Genomic DNA, 7,867 nt, shown 5'->3' on the forward strand with positions numbered 1-7,867 from the left:
CCCAACTTACACACGCTCTCCCGCAAAACTTTTGCATGCATTGCCCACACATACACGTACAATTGTGAGCCTAACTTGGTGAGCATGTGTGCGTGCGTGTGAGTGTACAAATAGAAAACGCATTTCATGGGCGTCGCTTTTTGCGTTGGGATTATCTGCACTGGGGTGGAAAGAGTGAGTGAGTGAGTGAGTAAATGAGTGTGTGGGGCAGACGCGTCTGCAGTTGGCTGCCATTTTGAGTAAAGAGAGTCAGCAAAGTTTTGCATATTTATGTATATGCATGAGAGTGCTCTTTGAGTGGACTCTTGAAGTATTCTGAGTGTCGTAATTATTAATGATGCATCATTTGTTGACATTTCTGTGGAAGCGCACTTTAAATAATAAACAAGCTCTCGTTATTGTATACTATTATTACTATGAAAAGTGCATACGCAGCGCGCTCAATTATGACAGCTCCCTTCCCCCCTCCCCCACACAACTCAACAGCTGCACAACTGAAACAACAATTCAACTCAACTATTGGCGGGCTTTATATATGTTTTTTTCTGTGGATCGCATTTCTTGGTAGCCACATTAAAATTCAAGCAACTGCAGTGGCAGGTCATAAAAAATGCCACAATTATTAAAGCAGCACGAGCACGAGAAGAAGAAGAAGATGTAAAAGAAGAAGACGAAGCAGAACACGAACCAACTCAGTTCAGATGGGGGAATGGGAGGGAGGGGCACTGCATAGGCGCAGCAACTGCGTCACACACTTTGCGCAACTGCAAACGACGACAACAACAACTACAACAACGACGTCGACGTCGACGTCGACGCAGCGTTGCGTCAGACCGAAAACCGCGCAGTCTGCGCTGCACACGCGAGAGCGAGAGAGTGAGACAAATGTGGTGTGGTGTGGTGGGTGGGGTGAGCTTTCTATAGTGGTGTGTTGGCTATTCTAGGAAACTGAACTCAGCGATTGTGCAAATGCATGTGCGAGCGAGATGGACTGATTAAGAGGTGAGAGGCCAATCCCCAAAACCAAAAAACAAAAACAAAAACGCACTTCCGACAAGTGAAAATGCAACAAAGAGGACGCCAACAACAAATATACGCACGCAAACACTAAAATAGAAAGAAGCAAACGCATAAAGCAAATGTTCGAAATTACCAAATTGTTGTTGTTGTTGTTGCATTTAATTAAATGCGGAAGACCCACGAAAAACGCAACAACAACAACAACTACATTTAAGCACACGCAGTGCGTAAGCGAGACAGCTTTAGCACTGCACAAACAATGTGTTAGAGCAGGAACACAATGGAAACGAACGAAAAAAAAAAATAGTACACACAACGCACAAGAAAAAATTTGGAACGCGCTGCGCTTAAAGTAGGTCAAAGTGGCAGCGACGCCGGCAGCGCTGACTGAGCGAGGGGGTTGCGTGTCAGTGACGTCGACTGCGACGCAGCAGCAGCAACAGCAGCAACAACCACAGCGACAGTCGCAGCGTAAAGAAAAGTTTAATTTATGCAAAGAAACCCAGCAAACAAAAAAATGTTATTGTGAGCAACTTTTGCTTTTTTTTTTCTTCACTGTTCGTTCACTTGACGCCTAATTGTTATTAATATGTGCAACGTTGACGCTCATAAATCATAAGCCTCGAAAAAAAAGTGCGTAGAAAATATGTATAAACTCATTTTTCAACTCGTCTTTTTGCATAAATTACAATTACAAGCAAAATGTAATTATAATTACAATTACATGTGTGCGTAAAGTGCGTCTGCCAAATGTTTGCAAAGCTTTGCAAGAAAAAAAAAACTTTCGAAAAAGTTCACTTTAACTAACTGTGACAAAAGTTGAGCTGCAGAAGGGGGAAGAAGCAAGGGACGAATGGCAGACAAAGTAATAAGTGAAAATGCGTAAAATATTACACATCAAGTTAGTTGTTGAGCTTACGCTGCAGTCTCAACCGAAGAGTTGCCAGATCGTTATAAGTTTTAACCCTAACGTTAAGTTGGCTGCAGTTGTGACAGCAATTAAAATGGCAACTTTGAGAATACCAATTGATTTCAAAGATGAAGCATTAGAGTAGTGAAAAATTTAAAGCTAGTTATTCAAATTTCATATTCGAAAATAAAATTTCATATTTTAAAAAAAAAAATTTAAATTGCATCAAAAAAAAAAAAATACTAGTATAAATGTAATACTAATTGTATTTTTTTAAAAAAAAATTGTAATTATGCAAAAGTAGTTAAAAACTTTATTGAAATATATGAGTTATTTTGGGTTCTTTTAGAAAAGAATTTGAATTTAAAAGATTTGTGTAAAATGAATTTGATATTAAAGAACATTTTAGAACGTCATTTTGTAATATCTTAATTTAAATAAAAATTTGCTGAAGTTGTTTTATGGGCAAAGAAGTTTTACACACTTCAAAATCTTAAATCTCTTTCAAAAACTCACCTTAAAATCCAATTGCAAATGTTCGCGTTAATCCAAAATGTTCCTTTCCTTTTTGCTGATCGTCGAGTTTGTAAAAAATGTTTACAAATTTTGTTTAATTTAATTATAATATGTTTTGTTTTAGTTTATTTTAGCACACTGCACTGCACTTATGCCGAAAAGTTAGGTTTTGAAAATTCTTTTTTCGATAATTTTCGAATTGATTTGCAGTTTGATTTTTACAGTTCAAAATGTTTACCAAATAGTTTGCTTATATAATTTGTAAGCAAATAGTTATTAATATTTAAATATATATATATATATATAAATATTTAATATATATTTTAATTGTTTTTTTTTTGTTTTTGTTTTGTTTGGGGTATATTTTTTGTTTAATAATTTTTACGTTTTTTATATATTTTGTTATCGAAACGAAATTTTTATGCAAACTAACACACACGATTTGCTGCTGCTTGTTGTTGTTGTTGTTGTAGTAGTTGTTATTGTTGTAATGACTGCTATTTGTTGCTGTTGCTGTTGTTGTTGTTGTTGTGTTGCTGTGTTTAGTATTGCGTTATGTCCGAACCAATAATTTTGAAGAGTTTTCCAATTTAGTTGTTGGCTTAAATTTTTGCGGTTTTTCGTCTGTTTTTTTTTTAAATTAGACGATTTTTGCTATTTGTTGTTGTTGTTTTTCGCTTTTAATTAAATGTTACATTTAATTGTTGTTGTTTTCCTTGCTTGTTAGTCGTTGATTTTCCTTTACGGTTTTATGTGTGTAGGTTGCCGATTTCGATTTCCTCAATGTGTTTGCCAAATAATTATGTTTTATTTAATTGAAAATTTTATATATTTTATTAATTATATATTTTCTTTTTTGCACGCAGCTTGCCAAAATAGTTTTTGTATTTGTTTTAAATTTTTTGTGTTTAGCCCAAAATGATGTTTGCCAATTTGAATTTTTGCGTTGCTTTTTGCATTTACAAAAGTTTCTGAATCAGTTCATTTTTTTTTTGTTTATTTATTCATTTTCGAACATAATCAAAATGAATGTTATTATTTGTTGTTGTTGATGCTTTTGTAGTCTAGTTGGTTAAATGTTCAAAGTGTGCATTTTGTTGCATGCGCCGATTCTGCTGTCGATTGTTGTTGGTTTTGTTGTCGTGATTAGTTTGTTCAGACATTTTCACAGTGACATTTGGACCTGCAAATATATATGGAAGGAGAACATAAGATTAAAGAGATACTCAAAGAAACAAAGAGTGAATTTAATTTATTTGTTTGTTTTATTTCATCTTTTGATTTCTCTTTTATTTTATTATATTATATTATTTAAGTTCATCACTGGACTGTCTCAGGATCCTTATGATCATAAGATTAAAGAGATATTAAAAAAAAAGACTGAAGTGAATTCACGTGTTTGGTTTATTTCATCTTTGGATTTATATTTTTTGTTATATTATTTAAGTTCTTCACTGGAACTTGTAAATATCTCAGGTTCATTATGATTATAATATTAAAGAGATGTCTAAGACTAAAGTGAATTTAGTTGTTTGTTTTATTTCATCTTTTGATTTCTCTTTTATTATATTATTTATATTATATTATTTAAGTTCTTCACTGGAATATCTCAGGATCTTTATGATCAAAAGATTAAAGAGATATCTAAAAATAAAAGACTAAAGTGAATTTACTTGTTTCTTTTATTTAATCTTTTGATTTCTATTTTTTATTATATTATTTAAGTTCTTCACTGTAAATATCTCAGGATCTTTATGATCTTAAGTTGTGAAATTTCGTATAAGAGTTGCAATATGCAAAACATATTTGAAAAATTTATAATTTCAGTTTCTAATCTAATATTTTGAATTATCACCCGTTTAAAAGATTGCCCGTATAGACATTTCATTCATGAGCAAAATAATGTCACAAGAATATATTGAAGCTTATCAGCTTTTAAAATATTCAGTGTTTGCATTTTAATCTTGACAAAAAAAAAAACCTCTCACAAGCGTTTTTTACTCTAATTTCTATTCATAATCTCTTGCCAAGAGTTGACACTTTTCTGATTTTTTTTCGGTTGTACTATAGTTTTGAAACAACACAACATTAAACACAACACACGCGCCACTTAAGCATGAGGCATGTGTGTAGCATCAGGAAATTGTCAATGTCTTCTTATCGCGCATGTGGAAAACACTTCTAATCGGAGTCGTATTATATGCATGTGCAATACCAGCGACAAATTCATTTAAGTAAACCATAAACAATGTTGTGAAACAATTGGAAATCATTTGAAATGAATAATTTGTAAAATTCTTGTTGAAAGATTATTAGCTGTAATATATAAATTTGATTTTATTGCTGTTCTGAAAGTTGATTTTCTTTAAAAAATATGTCTAAGAACTTAAACCACATTAAATCATGTTTTAGTATAAGGAAATACTAGAAAATAATAGAAAAAACAATTCTATGAACAAATTTTATAAAGAAACATTCTAATTGCCTATGTCAACTATGATTGAAATAAAACATTTAAAGGAAATGAATGAACTACATTATCAGAAAGTTGCTTAGAATTATATTTAATGCTTTCAACAAATTTTGTCATATTCGAATATTTGTATCGGTTTCAACAATAATATTTTATTATCTTTTTTCTTGGAAATTCTTTTTGTGAAATAATCTTTGATACTGTTAATTTTATATCTTAAAATTCTTGGAAATTCTTTTTGTGAAATAATCTTTGATACTGTTAATATTATATCTTAAAATCATTTTAATGCAAGTATTATTTTTTTTTTCATAAATAAGCTCAAAAATTGTTGTAATAATTTATTTTATTTTATTTCTTATTTTTTTTTATGAATTATATATTTATTAATAGCATTACTTCATCATTTTTATATATTTTTGTTTTTATATTTACTTAATTGTTGTTATATTTTTATTCATTTTTATACATTATATATTTATTAATTGCTTCATTATTTCTATATATTATTATTGTAACATATGAAACATTTTTTTTTTTCATTTTTATACAATATATATTTATTATATATATTATTTCTATATATTATTTTTTTAATACATGAAATATTTTTTAAAATTTATATTTCTTGAATTGTATTCTTTTATTTATGGAATGCAATATTTCTTTAAGATAATATTGGAGTTATTTTCTTTAATTTATTGTGTGCAATATTTTATTAAGTTAATTTTAGAATTATTTTCTTTTATTTATTGTCTGCAATATTTTATTAAGTAAATTTTTGCAATTGTTCCTTCAGGTTTCTTAAAGTTCCCACTACTTGTTGTCTTTGCAGATTATCTTTCATCTGCTGTGGCACTTATGCAGTTTTTATGTTGCACTCTCACATACATACACACACACACACACAAACACACACACTCTCACACAATCACGTGGTGGAAAAAAGGGGTTCGAGTTTTGCTTGGGGCGGAGAGGAGGAGCGGGATGAAGGGTGGCAGGGTTGTTTATGGATTGCTGTTGCTGTTGTTATTGTTATAGCTGTTTGTTATCGTTGTAGTTATTCCTCTTGCTGTTGTTGTTGTTGCTGTTGTAATTGTTGTTTGGCATTGTTGTTGCTTGATTAAAAATGCAGACGATTTCATGTTCTGCATAAAAGTTTTGCGCTTCGAATTTGCGTTTTCCAGTTTCAGTTGCAGTTACGAGCAGCGGATCAAATCCAAATCGAGTCAAGCAACCCCATTTGATACACACACACACAAACACACACATTTGATTTTACGCACTCAGGATACACACACACACACAAACTGCATTTGTATGGATTTTTGTCCCGGAACTGAGTTGATGAACGAGTTGAAGCAGTTTTTGGGAAATCGGAAATTCGGGACACTTTTCGCTTGTTCTTCACGCACAGTTGAAATTGTATCTGCGAGATACATTTGTAGTTTATAGAGAGAACTTTTTCTTAGAGGCTTCACAACATTTTGAATTTGCATTTTTATGATTTTTTAGAAGGAATTTCATTTAGTTTAGTTTTTTGTTTTTAGAATATTCACAATTATAAAATATAATTAAATAATTTTAGTTTTTTTTTTAATGCACAACTATTTTGAAAGTGTTTATTCGATTATTTGTATGTTGCATTAAATATATTTTAAAATTTTTAACATTTGTTCTCATTTAATTTCACATTTATATTGCAAACTATTGTCAACTGCACTTTAGCATATTTTTTAATGTAACATTATTTTTTTTATTTATTTAAGTTGCTTATTTCATTAATTTTTATTTGCATTCTTTTTATATTTATTATTTTTTATTTATTTAATTCGTTTATCCATATACTTGTATTTTATTTCATTTAACATTTATTATTTTCGTATTTTATTTGGGAAACTTTCCACAAAATGTTGCTAGATTTTTTTTTTTTGTTAAATATTGAATACTTTTAGCATTGCATTGATTAGCAACAATAAACAATGAATTTACCTTCAATCACTTGTCAAATGTACACACACACACTTACACACACATACGCAGCACACACACACGCATTTGTTATTGTATTTGTTTGCCGGCCTTGGACGTATGTGTGTGGTTTAATTTTGATATTTATATATTACTTTATGATTTGATTTGATGTGTGCTTCGAACACAAACGTAAACTAAACTTAAATCATAAATGAAAAGCAGTTTTCTGCTTCACAAAATTTTTCGTGGCTGCTTCAAAACTTTTCTTTTTTGCTTTTGCACTCGAATTGCAATTTTATAAACTGAATTTGTATTTATTTTTTTTATGCATTTCCGCTTTGTCGTTGCTTTGTTGATGTTGTTGTTGATATTTGTTGTTAGTATTGTTGTTGTTGTTGTTCGTAATAATTTAGAAAATTAATAAAAATTTGTTGGTTGTGTGGTCAGCTTGCTAAAGTGTTGCTGTGTTATTTGCCGTGGCCGTGTTGCCGTTGTGGGGAAATGTTTTTTTTTTGTTTTTTTTTTTAGTGTTAGACGAGACGAGAAATGCACACAACGAACGCTGCTTGCTGCTGCTGCGAGCTGCGCACCACCGAAACCTAGCGCCGAATAGACGAGCATGAAATTCAAAAATTGCGTTTATGGCCTATCAACCAGGCAGGCGGCGGCGGACGACGCACACAAGCGCACAAAATGCACGCATACACACAGCGCTACGTCTCTCAACCACTCACACACACACACACGCATACATTGACAGCGCGAGCAGAGCCACCACCAGCAACAGCAACAGCAGCAGCAGCAGCAAGCAGTAAAGGCAGCAAACAGCAGCAGCAGCAGCAGCAGCCGCAAGCAGCGCAACAGCTCCAAGAGAGTAAGAGAAAAACGCAGCCGAACGCAGCAAAGCGCAGCGAAAAAAACACACACACTCATATATACACTCGCATACAATCCTCTCTCGCATAAAGCGTCGC

General features: G+C 31.8%; 1 protein-coding gene and 1 long non-coding RNA gene across 3 annotated transcripts in view; both read right to left on the reverse strand.

Annotated features, from left to right (window-relative positions):
• LOC132799034 (zinc finger protein chinmo-like) overlaps positions 1-2,709 on the reverse strand; it is a 58,015-nt gene extending 55,306 nt beyond the window's left edge. The window contains exon 1 of one of the 2 annotated variants that reach the window (XM_060811164.1): positions 2,447-2,709. The gene's annotated coding sequence lies outside the window, so the exon portion shown is untranslated. The remainder of the gene's footprint in view (positions 1-2,446) is intronic. The other variant, XM_060811163.1, reaches the window with a different exon arrangement.
• Positions 2,710-3,017: 308 nt separating this feature from the next.
• LOC132799041 (uncharacterized) lies at positions 3,018-7,635 on the reverse strand. The gene is made up of 2 exons (XR_009634008.1): positions 6,912-7,635; positions 3,018-3,629 (listed from the first exon to the last, which is right to left on the reverse strand). It is a non-coding gene; the product is annotated as an uncharacterized LOC132799041 (long non-coding RNA).
• Between the last annotated feature and the right edge of the window lie 232 nt (positions 7,636-7,867).

Source organism: Drosophila nasuta, chromosome 2L (genome assembly GCF_023558535.2).
Source record: "Drosophila nasuta strain 15112-1781.00 chromosome 2L, ASM2355853v1, whole genome shotgun sequence".
In the NCBI taxonomy this organism is placed as follows: domain Eukaryota; kingdom Metazoa; phylum Arthropoda; class Insecta; order Diptera; family Drosophilidae; genus Drosophila; species Drosophila nasuta.